Raw genomic sequence first — 22535 nt, 5'->3', positions numbered from 1 at the left:
AAAAAAAAAAAAAAAAAAAAAAAAAAAAAAAAAAAAAACAAATGCGTGGGCGAGATGAAACGGAAAGAGGCAGAGCAGGAGCAGATTTAGAGAGGAAGGTGCCGAGTGTAGTCCTGTGGATAAGGGGATGCGTGGGACTGGGGGGCAGCAAGTCGAGTCCGGAGAAAGGAGACGTTAAGCCACCGGCGGGCGTCAAAGTGATGCAGCTTAGCGCTGACCCCGAGCTCCGGGAGACACGTGGTGGGGGGAGCACAGCAACCTGGTGAGGCTCTCAGGGTCCGAGTACAGCGGGGACCAGGGCTCTTGTGCTGTCATTTAATCAAGGCAAGGAGCGGGCTGCTGGTGACAGAGAGCTCGCTGTTCACCTTCAGGAAGCCCCGGGTTCCTTTCCCACCACAGAAAAACAGAGTAAGCCGGGGGTGTACATATCACAGCAGCTGTTCCTGAGGGAATTTATGAAGGGTGCTCCACATTTTGCACCATCACTGTCTCTCTTTCAAAGACTGGATGAACTCCTCGCCTGAGTTCGGTGTGTTGAGGAACTTTATTTTGCAAACCGTTCTCTGCACACCGGGCTCTCACACGCCTGTACCAGCCAAGCTTGTTACGTGTTCACCGTCTATGTGCAGTGCGGCCGCGCCAGTAATGACGGAAGTCTTCTTACTCTCACTTTCAGCACAGGAAAAGTACGAGGTACAGCACTCCCTCTAAAAAGGAGCCTCACACCTTTAAGTACCTAGCCCAGTAAGCAAGTACTGGACTTCATTAATACAAAACAATACATCAGACCAGCAGGGATATGCTTATCTTTTGTTTAGGTTTTAAAAGGAATAGAGTGTACATACTTCAATAGAGACCAACTTACTACAATATGTGTGTACAATGCTTTGACATAAGGACTGCGTGTATGTCACTCTTTACCATGAGAAAAATCTAAGCATTGTCATTCATAGCATAGTAGCATTTCAGCCAAGTTGTTAAAAGCTATTAAATAGCTTTAAAACTACCAATTCAGGAACACATCATTTATTGATATTAATTGGATACAGTCCACTTGAATTAGTGAAAAATTGATTTATAGAACATTTGAATATATATATGACTTTATAACATGATAATTCAAACTATGGACCCACTACCAGCATTACTAAGGGGATATTTTGCTGAGTTTACACACTAAGGGTAGTTGTGACTCATTCAGAATAGATGTACTAATTGAATGCGAATGTAAGCTTTGAAAATTCTAAAGCACCGTACTCATCTTAATGAGGTTAAATATTTCCCCTGGACATTTCACTCATGCCATTCTTTCAGGGATAGTGTAAGTGTAGGTATGTTTCTTCTTTCACTGTTGGAAAATGGCACTTATCTTCTCTTATATTGCTGAGATAAAATCATATTTGTTGACTTCAGATCAAAACTGATTGAACAGGCTGAGAATTTAGTACCAGGAAGTACTCCGTTCCTTATAATGCTCACCATCATTACGGTGAAGATAGTTGGAAGAGTATCAAAGACAGTTAACAATTTCATCTCTTAGGGGATTCTCACTGCATGTCTTTCAGCATTGTATTAAATTTAGAGATGAACCATAAGGACAGAATATCCTAGAATCAGAAATGTTAAAGATACATTTTTAAGAATATCAAATAAATTCATCCTTTCCCTAAGAGAAGAGTCATACTTACTATGGTTGTTGAACATCTGGCTCATTAAAAAGTGGCTTCAATATATTCTCTCACATATTGTGTTTTGTTTGGTTCAAAAACTACCCTGTCTCGTCTCTCTTTCTCTGTCTCTCTTTGTCTCTGTCTCTGTCTCTCTCCCTTTCTCATGCTTTCTTGAAGTACTCCATAGGAGTGACTGTGACTTCTTATTTTATGCTGCCCTCCAACACATGTTTTCCTGTCTTTTAGTTTTTTTTCTCTTCCAAGCAAATCTTCACTTCAGCTCTTTTGTTGTTGTTGTTGTTGTTCTTTTTGAGATAGGGTTTTGCTATGCAGTTCAGGCTAGCCTTGAGCTCACTTTGTAGCCCAGGTTGGTCTCGAACTTGCAAAGATCCTCCTGCCTCAGCCTCCCGAGTGCTGGGATTACAGGTATGCACCACCACTCCCAGCACTACTTCAGCTCTTTTGAAGGCAAAATATCAGTTCTATTGACTTACTTGACTTGACTTGCCCTAAAAATAAAATGCTAAAATGCTAAAAAGGATATGTATGATAAGCCATAACTGATTTACCACAAACTACTACTAAACAGTAATTAAAGTATAAAAATCAAGAAGCCACGTGGAAATGTCACATCAGTTAATCACTGCGTTACACAAGACTCAACTCCTTGAAGATCTCTGTGTGTCGCACAGCTGCTCACTGTGACAAGGGCCTGACGCCAGCAGACCTACAAGATTGTGGCCACAAACACAGATGACTGCCCATTACAGACCTTCCTGAGGCCATTTAGAAACTAGACTGATGGCCATGTGAACTGCTGCACTCTTGACGCCTCTGTCCCCTTAATCTTTCCTCCTGCAGTCTCTCTCCTTGGAGAATGACTCAGGCATCAGTGGAGAAAGGTCTAAGGGGGTACAGTGCTGGCTATAGGCAGCATCACTTTCCTACCAGCTTTATCCAATCAGTGTTTATTCTTAGGTGCTACTACTTTCTATCTCAGTCCCCTAAAGACATGAGAAAAAAAAAATGGCTCTTGCCCTTTATCATTCATAAAAACCACTTGGGAGAACTTATTTAAAATGCAAATCTCTGCATAATCTCCAGCCTCCATCATAGATTTAAATGAAGTCATTTGGATGGAACTATACAAGTTGCGTTTTCAAAAAACTTTGAGAGATCCTGAAGTAGCCTGTCTTTGTCCATGGGTTCAGAAGCTCAGTACTTCAAAGAGTATAAGGTTCTCTAGATAATTTCAGATAATTGAAAACAGCAGAGAATCACAGCTAGTCAAACGGCCAGTTATCACATGGCATTTGTGATTCTTCACAGATCTCATATTTTTCTTCCATCTTAAATTACAGATGAAACCAATGTCTTCTTTTGCCCATGAGAAGAGCGACTTCCTAAGTGTGAGCAAGATGGATTTTCAAGAAAAAGCAATGGAAAGTCCTTTGTGCCGATCCACCCCAAGGCTACATGATGGCCTACTTGATTCTCCATGGGCTGTGCCTACCGCCCAGGAAAAGCCTGGTCTTCTTATTATTTGTTGAATAACAGTTCCCTCTACTGGCACACTTGTTGAAATTCCTCTGACTTTATTTTCTGGAACAAAACATTTGATTTCAAGTTCAGAGCTCCATGTTCTACCTCTGGATTGTGCCTGGTGACTACGCTCACCAGGTTGGAGGCATCTTTCAAAAGCTAAAAGTGAGGGATGCTCTTATTGACATGCAATTTCTCCCACTGAAATCAATCTTAAGAATATTAGATTCTTTGCTGTTTGGCCAGGGATCAAATCTCAAATTTTGGGTCTAGATTGGACACCTTTTTATTTTCAAATAAGTTATCTCTTCTTCCCTTTAGACATTCTGAAATAAATTGTTCAGAACTCCAGTAGGGAAGTAACCTTGAGTGAGCAATTGTTTGCTTATTATTCATCATGATGTTTTAGTCCTACTGATATGGCCCTAAAGCAGGTTATAAAAGATGAAGTGATACTTCATATAGGAATAAATGTGATTTCCACCTGCGAGGTACTTTCAGCACTGTGTATTTGATGTGGCTTTAAAGTTTGGGAAATTGCCTCTATTTCTACCAATGTGGAATTTCTATTCTTCTCTAGCGTGGAGTACAGACGTTAGTCTTCCTCAACTTTCCAGTCCTCTGTGTTACTCTTACTTTTCTTACACTTTAATCTCTAGCCCTGCAGGTCTCAAAGTATGGTCCGGCAACTACTGTGGGACTCAAAGCTATTTTCACACTAAGATGTTAATTGCCTTTCTAATATTCATGTGCATATAATAGAGATTTCCAGGAGTACCAGATATATGATATCTTAACAGACTGAATGCAGAGGTAAATATGAAAATCCATTAATCCTGCTTCCAGTAATCCAGAAATTAAAGGAAATTTTAGAAAATGTGAAATTTTTGCTTTGCAAAATGTAGTTATTTTTCATAAAAATGTATTATTAATGTATATATAGAATGGCTTATTATTCACACAAATAAATATTGAAAGAATGTATCAGCTTTCATTTAAAATATGATAGATACTAATAAGTATAGTCCATACAGTCCAAAGAGTTTTGAGACCATCAGTACCTGTTAAGAATGTGTTTTCTCTAAAGTACTTGTCTTTTAAAGGAAAAATTGTGTTTTACAATTTGAACTAAGTAGAAGAAATAATTAGTAAGCAACGACGATCATTTTGCCAAGAAGGAAGCCCCTCAGCTGAGTGCTGCTCTGAACATAGTTCCTGCCAAAGTGTCCCTGAGTAGGAAGAGTGGGAAAAACCCAGCACTGAACTTCTGTCTGTCTCCCAGCAGTGCTCTGTAGCCCTAGGCAGGCCACTTACGTTCTCTGGACTTTCCTCTCCCTACCTTTAGGGAATGTTTTCAGCCTTTTCCCCGAACTGATTCTCCTGGAACTGATTCTGTACAACCAAGGCGGTAACCTAGATAACTCCTAACTTACGTACACTGGCTACTCTGAATATTAAATAAATCTAAATTAGAAAAGGTTGGCTCGAATCCACCTTGGAAGAGAGAGGGGAAATCAAGAGGAAAGCCCCGCCTTCTCTGAAGCTTAGTTCTCCACTCAGTCCATTTTATCCAGGGAATATTTTGCTCGAATATCAACATTATATCAGAGAAAGGGCGGAGATAAGGGTATGAAATGAACATTGACAGAAACAGAATAGGATTATGTGGCTTTTCAACCCACCGTCACACAATCTGAGTCTATGATTTCAACTAATCTGAACAACTTGAGAAATATATATATTGAATTAGAAACATTAATTTAGTCAATACTAAATTTGTTTACATGTCCTTTCTCCTCCTTCCAATTCTGAATCTTGCCTGGAAAGGACAAAGCATATCTTCAAAAACCAAACTTACTGATGTATTAAAAGATAAGGAAGGGGCTGGGGATTTAGCTCCCCAGCATAGCGCCTGCCTGGCAAGCGCAAGGTCGTAGTTCGATTCCCGGTACTGGAAAAAAAACCAAAAGAAAAAAAATAAAGAAAGAAACCCCGTCTCAAAAAGACAATTAAAAAAAAAAAAAGATAAGGAAGTGTGTTACAATCATACTCATGTTATTTCATGACTACTCACTACAGCGTACTGAGGCCTTAGAACAGTGCTGTTTGCTAAAATTATAGAAAAATACTGAAATAACACATTTTGGCTAATGTTATTTGTGGAACTCTCTGGAATCAGATATTATAATTAAAATTAATTCTGCAACATACTATCCTTTTTCCTTCTCTCATGAATTTCCTTAGCTTTCAGACATACTTCTACCTATTAATAGTAGGCAGCATGGGATTTCCATGTTTTTAAAAGTAAACAAGCATAGCAAATAGTTCCTTCTACTGATGTGAGTTATTAAAAATGCCTGGAGTTTTATCTGATGTCTGAAACTTTACAAAAACATTACTTGAATGTACTTGTCAAAGGCAGATGGGGCCCATCTCTGTACTACCAGAAACAACCCATCAACTGCACTATGACAAAGAAAGTCCCTTTTAGAATTCTAATGAAGGGATGGCTTGACATGTGCAGTCATGAGGTTCTTTTTAGTTTTACTCAGATTCTAATTAAAACAATTCAAAAGCTGAAAATACAGTGTAAATTTGAAGGTGTATTCCTTTTAACATCAAATATCACACCAGTTAATCAGTATTTACTAACCCTTGTTTAGGTAACCAGTAACTAGTAACTGGGGATGCCTTATCAGCCTCCAGTCATGTCTAACAATAGATGTACTTTGTAGGAATTTGAAATATTATCAACTCAGTGATACAAAACCAGGTTGTTTAGCTCAGTGGTCAATAAATAGCTGCTGTCCGGTTAAACCAAAAATTGGGTTGATGGTTTCTACCTGGAAGATTTCAGATCCGATTTTACCGTTTAAAATTTGTGTTTCAGGAAACTTCTGCTCTAACAAGAAATGGTCCTGAATGAACAGCAATGATCATTACTCATTCTAGAGGAAAAATCAAAGGAAGTCTGCAGGTAGAAGGAACAGTGAGGGTCTGAGACCTATCAGAAATGTATTGTGCATGTCCCCCTGTGTCTGGGTCATAGTACCAGAAGGCCCCCGTGATCTACAATGAAGTGAGCAGATATTGTCAAATGACTGAAAAATTAATAAATGTTAATCATTTTCTTATCTTTAAAATAACAATGTTAATAAGCTCTCCCAGAAGTTAAAAAATTCCCAGTGGAACATTAAAGTACCATTTCATAAATATATAATTTAATGGAATAGCATAGTTAATGCTAAAACTTAAAATGTGTGTTGAGCATAATGACAGTAGATAATTCCGACTGAGCAGATTTTTATCTTAAATCAGGAATAAAATTTTACATGTAGCTAAAAAGGATATAGAGTTGGAAAATAAGGAAGATCAATATGTATCAAAGGTTACAAAGAATAAAACATTTAAAATCCCTGAATCTAATATATTCTGATGATAAACTTATTACCTGAGCATCACAAATTCCTTCTTGCAATAGATTTTGATTTCAATTTACTATAAAGAGTCTGTATTAATTTCCTATTGCTGCAGAAACAAATTACTATAAATATAGTGGCTTAACATAGCATGGATTTCTTGTCTTAACAGTTCTGGGTATTAGAAATCTGAAATCTGTCTCCCTAGTTAAAGTCGATGCATTGGTAGGGCGTTCCTCTTGGCTCTAGGTTGGGGACCCTCTTGCCTTCCTTATTTTAGCTCCTTCTGGTTGCCTGCATCCTTTGGCTTGTGGCTCATTTCTCCATTTTGAAAACATATGACTACAGTGCCAGCTCCTCTCATTACACAGGCTTCTCTTCTGAATGCTTTCAAGCTCTTTTATAAGGATTGTTATGATTACCTCAGTGCCACTCAGGTAAACTAGGGCAATTTACTTGTCTCAAGAACCTTAATTCAGGCACTTCTGCCAAGTTCTTTTGATCATGTAAGGTAATGTACCATAGATTCTGGGGTCTCGGACATAGACACCTTTGAGGGGTCATTATTCAGCCTACCACAAAGGTTAACAAGCAGAATAGGCTCTCCAACACAAGCTTAGAAACCTAGAGTAAATATAAGGTGAGTGTATTAAGGGACCATGCTTTTCCAATTCTTAGAGCTTTTCTGTCAGAATAATCTGTTTTCCCTTTGATATCAGGGGTGGCCTTTTACATTTTCTCACCAGTAGATTATCTGGCACTGGAAGGTGCTTATTCTAACTGTTAGTTCAATATAATTGAACTTTGCTAACAGCTAAGTCTGCAGGATTTTCATTTTCACAGGACAAATTGTCAGGCTCTAACAACAAAAGCAAAGTACTCAGTTTGGTTAATGTAGTGCCATAACTACTTTCTGATTATCTATGAACTTAGCGTTACTGAAAAGGGTAAGATACCAAAATAATTTCCTAACTATATCAAGCATGCTTGGAAGAGATGGAAACTCTAATTTTCTTCCATGTTTCTGTGATGAACTCACAGCCAGTAAATTAGCCCATGGATAATAGCTCATTAGCATCCACAGAAATAATGTTAATGAGAAATTTAAAAAGCAAACAGCAGGTGCGACTCTGTCTTTTTCTACATGAAGCTCTTTGGGAAATACAAGGACGGTCAGATTCAATAGGCTGAATTTGATCTCTCTTTTCAAGAGTCTTGCAAAGGCCAGAAAGGCCATGTAGAGACTTCTAGAAACAATTACAAATGCAGATGCTTTGAGGCTTTTCTGAAAAACATAAGGAAACCCATTTATGACTTTAGGGCATTATGGGTAGTTTAGTATACTTTCTGGACTTAGTCATATGTCTCTGATTGGTTCCATACCAATTTCTCTCATGATCTCTTAATGCATAATGAAATTCCATTCAGCATGTTGTATGATAATGGGAGAGCCTAAACAAACAGCCATTCCAACTCTTCATCTTTCTCTCCTTATCTGAGTACTTAGGGTATGAGTAGTAGGATTGGTGACCGCATGTGAGCTGTTTCTATGGAAATCCAGACACCCTGGATGGACACTGCAGTGCAGTATGTGATTGCACAAATTGCACTGAAAACATGGTATTTTGATATTTGATATTTAAAAGGATAAAAATATTGCACTCCTTACAGATATACAGTGTTTATAAAGAATTCATGCTATTCATGAAGAAGCAATGACTGATGAGTAGGGGAAACACCATAAGATAAGGCTGAACACAGATATAAAGCTACAATGCCCTGTAAAGACATGTCCTTAGGGCCTGTCAGTCAGATAGGATGGCTGTGAAGGAAGGGTGGCAGTCTTCTCTGCAGGTAGTGGCAAAAGCAGAGACCTGGACTGGTCATAGAGTTTTGCTGGTTCATTAATTGGATTTGATTATGAAAAACAAGATGGAGTGCTGTGCTTACGATATGGAGTACGTGTTACCACTGTGCGTGGTTTTCAGTTCCCCTCTCCCTGTCCCATGAGCAAGATCACAGATCGCTGACCCCTTGAAGTTAGATGCAACGATGTCATTGTTCTTGTTAGCGAAATAATTAGTGGAAGTGTATGCATCACTTCTCGGTCAAAGCATTGAAGAGCCAGTGTACAATTCTTCCTGTCCTGTCCCTTCACCACCATGCCAGGAAAACGTCACAGGAAGTGGGGCGTCTCTGCACCTGGCTCTAGGGGTAGTGTGTGTCGGAAGAGGCTTGCTACAGAAACGGGGGGCACTGTGTGAGTAGGAGACACCATGTCACTGTAGAAGCCACTGAGATCGGGGGTTGTGTATCACGCTCTCACAGAGAAGGCACAACAATTAGGGTCACCAAGCATGTAAGTAGCTGAGAGTTTAGAAGATGGGGTAGAAAAAGTGAAAGCAAAAAGAGAAATTGCATGGAGACTGGAAGGCAGCCTGCTCGCAAGTTATGACTTCAAACAAAAATGTTATAGACCTGTTTTCTTTTTCACTCTCAACTTTGCACTGAGTTTTAAAATTCACAAATTAGCCGGTTGTCATGGCACACACCTGTAATCCCAGCACTGGGAGGCTGAGGCAGGAGGATTGCTATAAATTTGAGGCCAGCCTGGGCTACACAGTGAATTTAGGGGCAGCCTGAACTGTACAGGGAGTCCCTGTCTCAAAAAACAAAAACAAAAGCAATTCAGAAATTAAAGATATTTTTCCTCCAAGTTCCTAATATGATCTTTTTTGATATTTGCCAAGACATTCCTAAGCAATCCACTGAACTTTATTTTTATGCAAGTATATTAATGGAGGATTGACTGATCACTATATAAATTAGCTAGATTTTAACTAATTTATTTCATGGTAAAGTACAGGGTTTTAATTGACAAGAATCCCTACTCAGGCTGACTGAAGCTCCCCAGGTATTTGCTTCCATTTAAAGAGAGATACTTATGAAAATCACTATAATGACTAAATAATTACCTGTTGCTAAAAACTGCTCTATTGGATTATTTGAAAGGTGCTGCTTGGGATGAGCTGCCTCCAGAATAAATACCAAATTATATCACAAACATATCTGCATGTGAATGATATTACTTGTTATCATTATTAGTAATATTTTTAGGAATCTGTATTATAATGAATAGCCCTCCTTGTTCCAGCAAATTTCTTAACCTGTAACCTTAATTTGTTGAATTTGCATATAAAATTTATGATTTTTTTTCATAATTGTATGTTGTTAGATTCAGTGATCATGAATCTAAAGGTTAAATTTTGAACTTGAACAATTAAAGGCCTGATAGGGTAAAATACATTGACTTCTCATTTCTTTATAATTCTACCCAAGCAGAATTAAAGAGTAAAGGAGAATTGCATGGTATTTCTATGGAACTGGGGCAGATACTACTTTCTCTGTTCATCTAAGAAATTTAACTGCAAATGATGCCTGGGATGGAATGTCTATGCACAACAGCCTCTAATGATTTTGTATATTTATAAAATCCAATATGCATGGGATAGGAAATTAGCATTGAAATTCATATAGGAAAAGAGAGAACAACTAGATTAGCCATGGAATAGTTACCTCTTTTCATCCCATGCCAGCTAGCTGTGGGGAGATCTTTAAGCCACAGCATAAACACAAGCAGTTAAAGGTCACGGACTTTGTGAACTCTAGATCTGTGCTGGTTTGTAGGAAGGAGACCGGGAGCTTTGAGTTTCCTTTGAACGCTCTCAGGTCTGGACCTGCTATGCCACTGAGATGTTCTAATGTTCCCCAAATGCTCATTACTGCAACAACCATGTCCTAGTTGAAAGAGACACCCAGCTGTGCGGAGGCTTCCTGTTACATTAAAAGCTGCATTTTGTGGTGGTAATTATTTTTCTACATTGATTCTCAAAATGAACAAGTATCCAGTTTTCCTTCCTAGGTCCCCTCAGTTGACTCAAAGTGTATGTGTACAAAATACCAAGTATCTGTATTACAGGGCATTAGTTACCAAATATAATAAACAGAAACTGAGTGAATTAAGCATTCAAAAAATATAGGAGGAAAATGGCAACAAAACAAACCCAATGAAAATAGGGGAAAATGAATTTACAATAATTACAAAACTAAATCGGACAATAGGAAACAGAAGGGCCAACAATTGTAATTATTTATTGAATTCTCCATATTTGGTACCCTTCTAGGCATTTTATATGTATTAATCCAGTTAATTAATGTAAAAATATTAATAAAGTGAGAACAGAAAACAGCTTTCCACAGATGTTTCATTAAAATCATAAATGTAACTGAGGAAAACTCCCAAATAACACACACAACATAAATCCACAAACAGAATGGAAAATAGAAGTTAAACTAACATATGTAATTTTTGTCATTCAGAATTTATTTTCAACAAATATACTGAAATATTGATGTCTGTAGTTTAATATAAACCAAACCCTGAAAAAAGGCACTCAAATGAACAATGTAATCTAGTCCTATTGATGCATACTCCTGCAAATATACAAATTAAACTTAGAAAACTGCCATGATTATACTCCTGTGTTTCTGAAGTTATAATATATACATGGATTGGTGAAAAAATGAATACACTCTGAGTGACAAGGAGAGAAAGGGGGAAGGCAAGAATAACTCCAATGGTGTTGCAGACATCACTATATAGCAACAGAACTCATGACTTCAATGTGCTAACACACAGGGAGCTATAGAAATAAAGGTAAATGGGCGTATGCGTATGGGAGGATGCAGACACCTATTTCTTTGCTCTGTACATCAAGAAGTCTTGGAGGTAAAGTCATCCTAACAGCAAGAGCCATGAGCATTTCTAGCATCCAGGTCTTCAGTTCTAAAAACCACTCTATGAAAGGAGGGGCCAGGGCTCCTTGTAGCAGCCCTGCAGAAGGGGGCATACAAGAACAGCCCGGAATATCTCCTCATGTCAGGAAGCTTAAATATGTCCCCTGAGAGGGGACATGGGTCCGGTTGAAAGGACACAGGAGCCAGCCTGAAGGAGTGAAGAATGGCCAATTCTAGGAGAGTTTAAGCAAGGGAATACAGACTGCGGGTAGAGATTGTACATACTGAATAAAGCAAAACTGCACTATCCATTGTACAAAAAAATAATTGAATTTTAAAAATTGGGAAAACAAGAAAGCTATTGCTGCAAGTAGAATTCCAATTAATAAATGTAAGAGAAATGATAGAAACAGAAAAATTACTATTAGGCAGATTGCTAAAATAGTGATAGTTGCAGATAAGAATAGTTTATAGATGCTAAAATTGATGGAAAATATTCACATAAAATTTCTACAAAATCTTCAAGAGTCTCTCCATAGGATATTTATTACTTTCTTTTTTTTTTTTTCTAGTACCAGGAATTGAACTCAGGACCTTATACTAGGCAGGCAGGCCCTGTGCTGCTGAGCTATATCCTTGGCCTGATACTACTTTCAAAAAGAAAAATGTGGTCTTTACAGGAACCCAAAGGACACAACCTACACAAGCAAGTTGTCTTGGTTAATTTTCTCTCATTGCTGAGACAAAATACCCAATGCCCAAAATTAAGGAAGGAAAGATTTATTTAGCTCACAGTTTGTAGAGGTTTCAATCCATACTTGGCTGGCTCCAAGGCAGAGCGGCACACGGCATAGGGCAACAGTTCATTGTGGCAGAAAACAGCAAAAGGCACAAGAACAAAAGGGGAGGAGCAGCAGCAAGCAGCCTCTTTCCCTCCCTTACGTTGTACGCAAACTACCTGCCCCAGGGCAGGTGTAGCACTCACACCCATATGCCAACACTGGACCATGAATCAATCATAAATTCTAAACTCCCGCTCCATGACTGCATGTGGCTTTGGGGGGACACCCAGACACAGACCATAATGCGAGTGAAGTTAACATCAGGATTCAGGATTAGTTCTAAGATATGGTGTCAATATATCCTTTGTCTACACTGGGAATATGATGAGGTATTACTTTTGGTATATATTTCTCATGATATTTCCTCTCAAAATTTCTATTACCATCAGACTGAAAGAAAGCTGTGTACGAAAAGATAAATGCCAAATGAGCGGAACTGAAGACATAGACTTGGGAGGAGGCAGAGTGCGATGCGGTCTAGGGATATTAGGACCAGCTAAAGGCAACTGACTCTAAAACTTACACATCCAAGACCGAGTTGCTTGGATACCATGAAGAATCTCACTAATCACTTGTGATCTCTTTATGTCACATCTCAGCTTATTTAGCAATTAAAGCACGTAACAGGCCAATTCAACAGATATTTGTGAAGTATCTACTGTGTACTCTGTATGAGCTTGAGGGTTAAAAAGATGAACAGGAGACGTTGTCTTTGCCTTTCTTGAGTTATACTTCAGTGTGTGGAAAGAGGGAGAAAACAATACAGAATAAGTAGCATATAAACCATGCTTTGGAAAGTTATAAACCGTTCTTGAAATTAGAAGAAAAGGGAGAAGTCACTGGGTGGGTACATTCATTCATGTCTGCAAAACACTGATTAATTTCTCTCTATGTGTTAATTCCTTTGGATGCCAACCTCAGGAAGGGGTTCTTTGGAGAAGGTGATATTTGAGGCGGCCTTTGAAGTATGTGTGGGGGTGAAGCAGACAGGACATCCCAGCAGAAGGGTTAATATGGAGGTCTTCATGGCTATAATGAGCAATTCTGTTTGTAAGTAGCAAAGGCTACCTATAAGGGGCAGTTGATGAATTTGTGAAGGTTTATGGGTCTCATATTGAGAAGAGGTGTCCATGTGAACCGTACGCATTTTTTCCTGACGTGATAAGCAATTACGGAGCCGCTGAAGGAAAATAGTTAGGGTATGCTTTTGAATAGCTTGCGCGTTCATCAGTGTCTGGCAAGGAGTATATCAGGGTTGAAGCCGTGTGGGCTGGGATCTCTGATCGAGTTACCCAGGAGGCTGAACTGAGTTTGTCTTTACAACAGTGGCTGGCATCACGCTTCTCCCTCTGACACCGGCTCCTGCAGCTCCTCGGGCTTCACCGCGGCCACGGCACAAAGCAGAGTGCGGGCGGGAAGCGGAGCTATGTGGGGGGTGGGAACTGATACCCAGAAACCCACTGTGCTGGCCGCAAGATCGCGGAAGTGAAGACGCAGAGCTAATCGAGATTCGTTTTCCCCGCAGATGCAAACGGTCACCCGAGCTTGCAGGAGCGGAGGCTCTGCGTCAAGTTTAGGGACAGGAAAAAGCAGAAGCGGAAGCAGAATTGCCTCTAATCTCCACAAGTGGTAAGGTAAACGTGTGTGTTTCTGAGTTATATATGCACATTCCGAACTTAGAAACATGAAACTTTGCCTCATAGATATGGTAACTGAAGATATATCTTGAAGTAACAAGCACTTTAAACTACCTTCAGCTTTTTCCTGATTTCCAAAGTTCAGAATTCATCATTTCCATAGAGTTTATTTATTTATTTGTTTGTTTTCTTTCCGGTACTGGGAATCGAACTCACGACCTCGCGCTTGCCAGGCAGGCGCTGTGCCGCTGAGCCAAATCCCCAGCCCCCTCCATAGAATTTAGAATGCCAGGGATTTTCTGAAAGGCCTCGGTAGGGCTGACATTGGAACTAAAATACTAGTTATAATGCCCTTGCGGATTAATCCATAGTTGTATATACATATTTACTTAAGCTTGTTTGTGAACAAATAGTTTGGGTTTTTTTTAGAAACTAAAGAGAGAACTTTACATGGCAGGAAAGCCATTTTATCCCACAGTGAATTTGATACCAGTAAAGATGAGACACTTTCCCTGGCTTTACAGCTGGTGGTATGGCCAGTTAGCTGAGACAGGAATTCTGACCTCCAGAGACAAGAGATACACAGCAAAATCAGAGTCCTCCTCGCCTCCGGAGGCAGCACGCTTGACCTCTGTCCAGTTCTCCTTCTAGGCCATGCCGCTGACACCCGCACATCCATCTCTCATGTCACAGCACTGCTATGACCACCAGTGACTCCCGCCTTCTCACCATCTCACAGGGCATTTTGCAATTCGATTTCCTGCCCGTTCTTCAGGCAAGACACTTTCTAATCTCCGGAGGCAACATATGCCCCTGAGAACCCTCTCTTTCATGCTTACTGGTCCAGAACAGTTTCCTGACCCAGCCCCCGACCCACAAAACACTTTTCTTTACTGTCACTTTACACAGTTCATATTTATGCTTATGTGCTCCAGCTTTCAATTTTTTCTGTAGTCAAATTTTTACTTCTCGCTGCTTATATTAAACATCACATGCACAGAAGGCTTTCTTGGATCAGATAATCTCTCCGAATTTTCCCCTCTGTTCCCCAAACCATACTTTCTATTAGGCTTCCAATTATATATTTCAAGTAATGTGAAAAATAATGAAACTGAAATAGCATTTGAAGTCCTGTTGATTCCAATCAATATACCATATGTTTGGAAAGGAAAGAAGTTAGGTTGGTTTCGCTTTCCAGAGTCCAGTGTATGAGGGAAGACATCTTCCAGCTTCATCCTCGCAATAACAGCCTCCAGATTGTGTGGGTCAGGGGGCAGGATGATCTACTAAGGGGCCTGGCTCATTTTGGGTATTACTCTTTTTCTTAGCTATGAAGTTGGACATACTGTTTGCCAACTTCTTAAAATTGAAGTAAGGTGTTTATTTCCATTAATCTGTGTGGATGGTACACTTCCAAGGGAAAAAAAGATCCCAAGGGAAAAAAAATCAAGAGAAATACCTACAGTCCATGATTTGATGAAAAATCATGTTTCTGCCATTTATTTATTTATTCATTAATTCAGTTTGGTCTAATAGTTCTCACATTCTCCCACTATGTCATGTACGGCAATTTAGATATAACTGGGATAAATTTAAGGGTATCAAAAATATAGCTGCTCTCTTAAACTTAACATTTCTGGGGGCTGGGGATTTAGCTCAGCAGCACAGTGCCTGCCCGGCAAGCGCAAGGTTGTGAGTTCGATTCCCAGTACCGGGGAAAAAAAAAAAAAACCCAAAAACTTAACATTTCCAAAAATTCTATCATTTCAGGAATATTGATTATTAATAAGATGAAGGAGGTGTGGTACAATATTTCTGGGTAGCTTCTCACTATCCCAGGAATTTCAACAAAGGTAAATTTTAAAAAACAAAAATAGTAATACAAGGCATGATCAAAAAACAGTGAATGTTTCTGCTGCTGGCCATCCAGTGAAGAGGCGGGGTTCTTCTATAGTAGTGTCTTGTCCAACCTTAGTAAAGTTGTGTGACAGGTTTCAGGCTGTTCAGTACAGCCAATTGGTTATGAACTACAGTTGAGAAAAAGTGTGTTTGAAAGTGTGCCATTAATCATGGATCATGAGCAACACATTTCCTTGGAGTTGTGCAATTATGACTGTTCAGATTCCAGCTTTCTACGAAGCATCCTAAGGTTAGGACCCTGAGACGAGGTTCAGTGTTCTCAGTGGAAACTACTCCATGCTACTCGAGTGGAAAAAAGTATACTCAGTCAAGGTCCGACATCAAGGTGACTTTGATTGTGCTTTTTGACTTTGATGGAATTGTGCAAGCTGAGTTTGTATCCAGGAAAACCATGATGAATGCTGAAACTATAATGGATTACTAGAGCATTCAAGAAATGGTGTGCATAGAAAATGGCCTGAGAAATGGGCGTTATTAGCCTCCATCATGACGATGCTCTACAAAAAACAAAACAAAACAAAAAAACATTGGGGCTGGGGATTTAGCTCAACGGCACAGCGCCTGCCCAGCAAGAACAAGGTCGTGAGTTCGATTGCTGCTACTGGAAGAAAAACAACAAAAAAAACCCCCAAAACATGATGATGCTTTGTCCCACATTTGTTTTTTCATCTACAATTTCTGTCAGATAAAGATATGATGCTGTGTCCTCACCCGCCTTGCTCACTATGTCGGGCACCATGTGACTTCTGGCTCTTCCCCAAAGTCAAAATGACCATGAAAGGAAAAACATGTTGAACTAATGGAGGACACCAAGGCAGACTAACAGTACAACTGAAGACACTAAGCAAAGAGACTTCCGGTCTGCTCCAGGAAGGGCAAGAAGGATGGCATAACTGTGTCTGAAGTGGAGAGGACGTTTTTAAGGTAGATCACTGGCAGTGTGCCTTTTTCCAGCATGAACGTTTTGTAATTTAAAAATTCTGTTGTTTGATCTTACCTCATATGGAGGATGAGGTGTAGTCAGCTACATGTGGTTCTAGCAATAATCAGCAACTCAGTTTTTATTTTTCCTTTTTGTAAAATGGTAGAAAATGTTACTAAACTATTTTTTAAAACAGATAAACAAGAAAGAAAGTACTACAAATACATAATGGAGTGTTGAAATGTGTGAGTATTTGATCCAACTGATCTCTGGCAATGCAGATGTGTCCCTGGCCTACAGCAACTGCTGGAAGACGGGGCAGAGTCTGTGTTGTCGTCACTTGCTACAGTGGGTGGTGCAGAGGCTGGGGCAGGCACCATAAGTGCTAAGGATGCATTCATGGGATTCCTGAATGAATGAACACAGGAATATCTACGTCTCCATATCAGTGTTTATGCCATTCCTTCAATAAGATGAAGGCAGGCCAAAGCACAAGAAACTAGTTCTGTTTTACCAACATAGGGTTAAACGGGCTCAGGTACACTCCTTAACCACTCTGAGCCTTTGTTTACTAATTTATGAAATGCACAAAAGACCTCCTGGGCTGATATATAGGTTGGTTTTGAAGATTAAATGAAAACGTTGAGCAAAAATGCCCTACAACCTGTAAAGTGCTAAAAAATATAAGGTATTATTTTAATCGCATCAGATTTTTGAGAAACATTCAATTCATATCTTAGTTGACTTGATTTTTAAGAAATTTGTGAGTAGAAGAAAATTGAATGCGTAACAGGAGGTTTTTGCAAAAGCTCTACTCTCGGGATTTTTCTCTGGCTTTGTATTTCACAATTGGCATAATAGATTATGCAGAAATTTAAAGGTACAGAATATTTACATAAGAGAACATGGCCTCGGGATGTGATTCTAATTTTAATTAACTTTCTCTATTCATGAATGGCTTACCAGCATAGGAGGAGCAGTGTGGTGTGCTGCTTGCCTTTGTCCATTATTGGACTTTCTGGTAACTGACTTGCAAAGTGTGCTTTCAATGTTTTGTTTAAAAATTCATTTTAGGAAGATTAAGAATGGAGACCATTTCTTGAACAGCTACTGGCAATCTGTACCACTGAAAAATTCCCAATTTTCTTTTGCATACTGTGAAAGAATGATTTATTGCTAGGAGTACTTTGTCACCTTAGTGAAGATAACCTTTTCTTACACTTCAAAATGTAAGGGAGGTATTTCCATTCCATTCTTCTGTCTTTAAAAAAAATCATGTTGGAGAAAGAACATTATCAAGAAGGACTTCATTTATTCAGCAACTATTTACTAATGTACATGTGTTACTATGTCACAGCCATTGTGCTGGGCACTTGAATTTTTGCCCCAATATTGTAAACTAACATACGCAATTTAACTATTTTCAACACCGACTTATAAAACTGACTCCGAAGTCCCCCTCCCCCATAGAAAGTTTCATGTCTTTTTGATCTTCATGTCTTCATTGCCTGACCCCTGGTAGGTGTGCATGGCACATACTACATATGCAAGTTCTCAGTAAGTGAATGAGCAGAGAATAAATGGTGCTGGCCTGTAAGTTGGAGCTTTGGAAACATTACCAAGGCATTACCAAGGCTCGCACATTCATCTCTGCTCTGCAAGTGCCCTGCGCCTGCCTTTATTCCTCTTCTCCCCGACCCACATTCTTTTGTGGTAACTTTTAAAAGGACCTCACTACTTCCGGTCGGCCTCCTCTGCAGCCAGCCTCCACAGCGCTGCTGCCAGAATCTGAAATGTAAAGCCCAGGCGGTCACTCTTGGGCTTCCGGTCCCAGGGTGGCTGTCCTCTCATACCAGAACTTCCCATCTTTCCACCAAGTGTTCCTGATGGATTAGGCTGTGCCTCAAACCCACGTCAGGCTGCAGGGACTTCCTTCCAAGTGACCTGTCCCAGTGAGACCCATAGAGGTCTAATTTTACTTAAAAATGGATGTAGGGTCTGAACCTCTCTGCAAAATATACCCAAGCTTATTTTTACTTAGACATATTTATTTCTTTCAAATCATCAACTAAGATTGCCACTTCAGGGAAGGCTCTGTGTGTGACCCATCAGTTTCTTACACCGTGGCACTGAGCTTTGTACCGCCTGCCAGCCTGCAGCTCAGGACCTCAGTCTGGGGATGGATTCTGTGAAGAACACGGTCAGCTTGTGACCCAAGCTAACAAAACCCTAGGGATCTGAACTCTGGCAAATGGTTCAGCTCATTCTCCATAACATCCCACCCTCAGTGGTCACTGGTGTTTTGACAAAGCACTTGAGTTCCTCAGAAAATGCTGCGGCTTTTACAAGCTCCTGGCCCTTTGCAGACTCCTGCTCCCGGCCCACTGACTAACGCCTCAGGGCAAGCTCCGCTCCTCCTCAGAACCTTCCTCACCTCCCAAGAGCAATAGCTCAGTGCCCATCCTGCTTCTGAGCGTCCATGACGCCTGTGCTCCTCACATCCATCCCATCACAAGTGTTAGAGGGCGTCCTTATTCAGCCTCTTCTTTAGTGCTTCGTGTCTTAAATCTGATTAATTAAAAATAGTTGTAATTAATTTAATCAAAGGAGGCTGAAAACAGGATAATTACATAACTTGAGGATCATTGCTTTAGACATATTTTCAATTATTTTGTGGTTATTAGGAAGACAATTATGTAATTGAACTGGTAGTTAGCATCTTTAAAATACTATAGGATATTAAACGGCCCCTGAGTTTCTGACACAGGACTCAGTCTTAAGGCTTTACTTTTTAAAGTAACTGAATAGATGGCTTACTCCCTGAATAGATAATGTTATTATATTAACCATGATAAGACCTTGTTTTTTCACATCTAGATTTACAACTTAAACCTGTCTTTGGTGAATAGTGGATTTCTTATTAGTTCATTCCAGAGAAATGAGTAATTACAAGGTATGACAGATGTTTACCATGAAAAATAAGCATCTGAATTATAATATTATTATTCGATGGTGCCTCATTTTGAAAGCTCCTGGCTTCAACAAGAGAAAAATGGAATGCTTTTAAGTGTATTGAAATTGTAGTCACTGCAGCCTAAACTTGTCTTTCAGGAGATAATTGCTTTTCATGCACCTTAGAGGTGGGCATAAATTGAAATTTCAAGCATAGATTATGAATGATGTTTGTCCTCTGAGAAATGGAACTGATAAGAAGCTTGTCTAAAAATTCCACATGGCCATCTTACAATGTTAGCATGCTTTGACAGAAACAAAATGTTTGACTTGCATTCCATGTTTCTTCTTCTACTGGCTTTTCAGTTAATAAAAAATTATGAATTGAAGGAAATACCATCACCCAAAGGAATTTGGTTCTGATCTTCATAGACTGGAGTAGAATTCTAAAAATCCACCTAGGTAAAAACACAATGGTCCAATCTTCTTATAGACCGTATTTTAAGAGATAAACAGATTTCATGATTAGCAGAAATCACCTATTCCTTGGTCACAGTAATCTGGTGTGAACTGTAATTTTTTGAAAAGGAAAGTCTTGGCTCCAATCATGTTTATTAAGTAACTTCCAAATGTTTCCAGTATAGGCATCAGAGCACACACAGTAATGAATTCTCTTCTTGGTTCCTTAAAGAAATATACTCCTGTGTGAGGAGGGAACACTCATTTTGAGAATAGGTATCACTTACTGTGTAAAAGCCCTGTTCAGGGTCCCCCCCGGCCCTCACGCTCCCTCCTCCCGTCAACACCCCAGTGCCTGGCACACTAATGTTCTAATGTTCTAAGCTAATGTTCTAAGTACACACCTCTTGACTTCTACTCCTGATGTGACCGCACCATAGCCTTAAGAATGTTATCTCTTATCACTTGATTGAAGACTTGAGATCACAACAAAAGAAGCAGAAGAATTATGCTCGTACTAATGAGCTACCTTTAGCATATTTTACTGGAAAGTAGAGTGGATGATATTATTTCTGCTGAAATGTCAGGTTAGATGAAAGCATGCTTAGGTATTTCCATAATCAGTGTGATCTGGCTCTGTGTAGCTCCATAGTCATGGCCTCCTCTCATAGGATGACCTTAGAAATAGATATTAGTTATGATATAAATTCATGAGATTCATTTTTAACAAAATAGAATTTATGTATTAAAAAGCCGTTGGCTCTTCAAGCTGGAACTTTTGGAGTACCAATGCACACGAATTACAGAGTTGATTTCAGGGTCAGTGGATGATGTATGATAAAATAAGCCTCTTTAAAATCACACACCAATTTAAAAATCAAAATAAAGCAACATTTATTCAATTTTTAACCCAACTTGCCACCTAATCTTAGTTCTAAATGATGGTTGGTCATTTCTTAAAACTACCTTTATCAAGAAACATCTACATTTGCTACCAGTGATGATATTCAAATAAACTTTCTGTAGCCCCTTTCTGAAAAGGAACCCTAAAATTGTGACAGATCATGCCTTTTTGCTGGGAGTATTAGTAGAATAACTGGAGTTAAATTAAAATGGAATATTTAAGAGGGCAGAATTCTAGCTCACTTTTCACTGATGAGAAAATTGAGGCACAAATGACTTCTCTAAGGCCAGAGCAGTTAGGAACTAAATCAAATGTTCACGATAGTAGATTCATCCTTCTCTTCCATATTGCCCTTAAAATTATATAGCTATATTTAATTTTATATTATGTACATACTTTATATACGTGTGTTTACATATATATTTTGAAAATATCAATCCTTTCATTTTAAAATTTATATTCTACATTGTTTCTTGGAAACAGAAGTATACAAAATTAACCCAATGAACCTTTTGTTTCTAAATATTCTCTTTTTCTCAGAAATGTAAACACAATTGTACTTTGCAGTAGGTGAGGAAAGGACAGACGCGGGTCCTGGTTTTTCGAATGGGGGCAGCTCAGTGAGTCTAGCCGGAAGACCAGTAATGAGGGTTTTCTAAGTAGTAGCAAAAGCTGTACACTTTTCTGGGGCCAGAGAGCGACCAAAGAGAGGGTTTTCTAAGTAGTAGCAAAAGCTGTACACTTTTCTGGGGCCAGAGAGCGACCAAAGATCACTTATCCTGCAGCCATTTACAAATGGCAGTGGTTTTTTTATTATTATTATTATTATTTTTTTTTTGGTTTTTCTCCGGTACCGGGAACCGAACTCAAGACCTTGCGCTTGCCAGGCAGGCGCTTTGCCACTGAGCTAAATCCCCAGCCCCTGGCAGTGGTTTTAATCATAGAATGGCCGAAGGGGATTTGGAAATGTGAAGAGGAAAAAAGTAGTTTTAAAAAGAAAAATTTAATCATGCAGAAATAGTCATTTTGTAATCAGGATATGTGTAGTAAGGTTATTTACCTTTCATATTTCTTAGATATCAATATCTGAACATTTAAAAAATTCATACAATTGTAGCATTATTAGTATCAAATATTTTATATCACCTACAAAGTTTTCTTTATCTGGATGGCTGATTGATGACTGAGTTAGCTCTTTTATTATGTATTATCTTCTCAGGCCAAAATTGATGAACAAAAGATTCTATTAGTAAATCCACTTCAGAGGGCTGACATTATGATCTAACAGTATAAGCTAATATTGCTTTAGTTCACTGGAAGGGTTGCCGGTAGAACACTTTCCCTTCTGTGAAATTTTAATCAGGAAACTTTCCGTGCCCCCTCACCCAATCTTCCTTGCCTTTACATAGCTATGTTTCCCTTATTTAAATTTAGGAAATGTTGTTTTGAATTTATAGAAGCAAATCACTAT

The 22535-nt window shown here is 39.1% G+C and overlaps 1 long non-coding RNA gene across 1 annotated transcript in view; it reads right to left on the bottom strand.

The window, feature by feature from the left end:
- LOC106147773 overlaps nucleotides 1-22535 on the bottom strand; it is a 78557-nt gene that overhangs the window by 2064 nt on the left and 53958 nt on the right. The gene's annotated exons all lie outside the window — the stretch shown is intronic.

Source organism: Chinchilla lanigera, unplaced genomic scaffold, assembly GCF_000276665.1.
Source record: "Chinchilla lanigera isolate Chin_1 unplaced genomic scaffold, ChiLan1.0 scaffold00009, whole genome shotgun sequence".
Taxonomy (NCBI): domain Eukaryota; kingdom Metazoa; phylum Chordata; class Mammalia; order Rodentia; family Chinchillidae; genus Chinchilla; species Chinchilla lanigera.
The sequence above is the reverse complement of the archived record's forward strand: the minus strand, read 5'-3'. Positions and strand labels throughout refer to the sequence as shown.